Consider the following 318-nt stretch of genomic DNA (forward strand, 5'->3'; position numbering starts at 1 on the left):
GTTTTGGGGGGGGGGGGGAGAGATTTTCACTATAGGGCGCGTGCGCTCGCCAGACAGACAGAGACATAGAGACAGAAAGCGAGAAATCACCCCCCAGGGGGGATGGTCACACCACAATCCCTTCTCCTCCATTCTCCTCTCGGGATCTTGGGCACGCATGCACACGCGCCAGGGAGAGGTGATTATGATTTGTTTTTTTTTGATATGTCGAGATGGAGGTCAAGTTGAGACTTCAACAAACAGGTGGTTCCAGAGCTCAGAGAAGTCTAGGCTAAAGACAAAGTGTATGAAACTTTTTATATAGTTGGTAAATGAATC

General features: G+C 48.7%; 1 protein-coding gene across 1 annotated transcript in view; it reads left to right on the forward strand.

Moving 5' to 3' along the window:
- The window catches only part of PDCD11 (programmed cell death 11), a gene marked incomplete in the record, with an annotated part of 57,111 nt that overhangs the window by 5,937 nt on the left and 50,856 nt on the right, over positions 1 to 318 (forward strand).

The sequence above is a fragment of the Tupaia chinensis genome, unplaced genomic scaffold (assembly GCF_000334495.1).
Source record: "Tupaia chinensis unplaced genomic scaffold, TupChi_1.0 Scaffold144255_1, whole genome shotgun sequence".
Classification (NCBI taxonomy): Eukaryota; Metazoa; Chordata; class Mammalia; order Scandentia; family Tupaiidae; genus Tupaia; species Tupaia belangeri.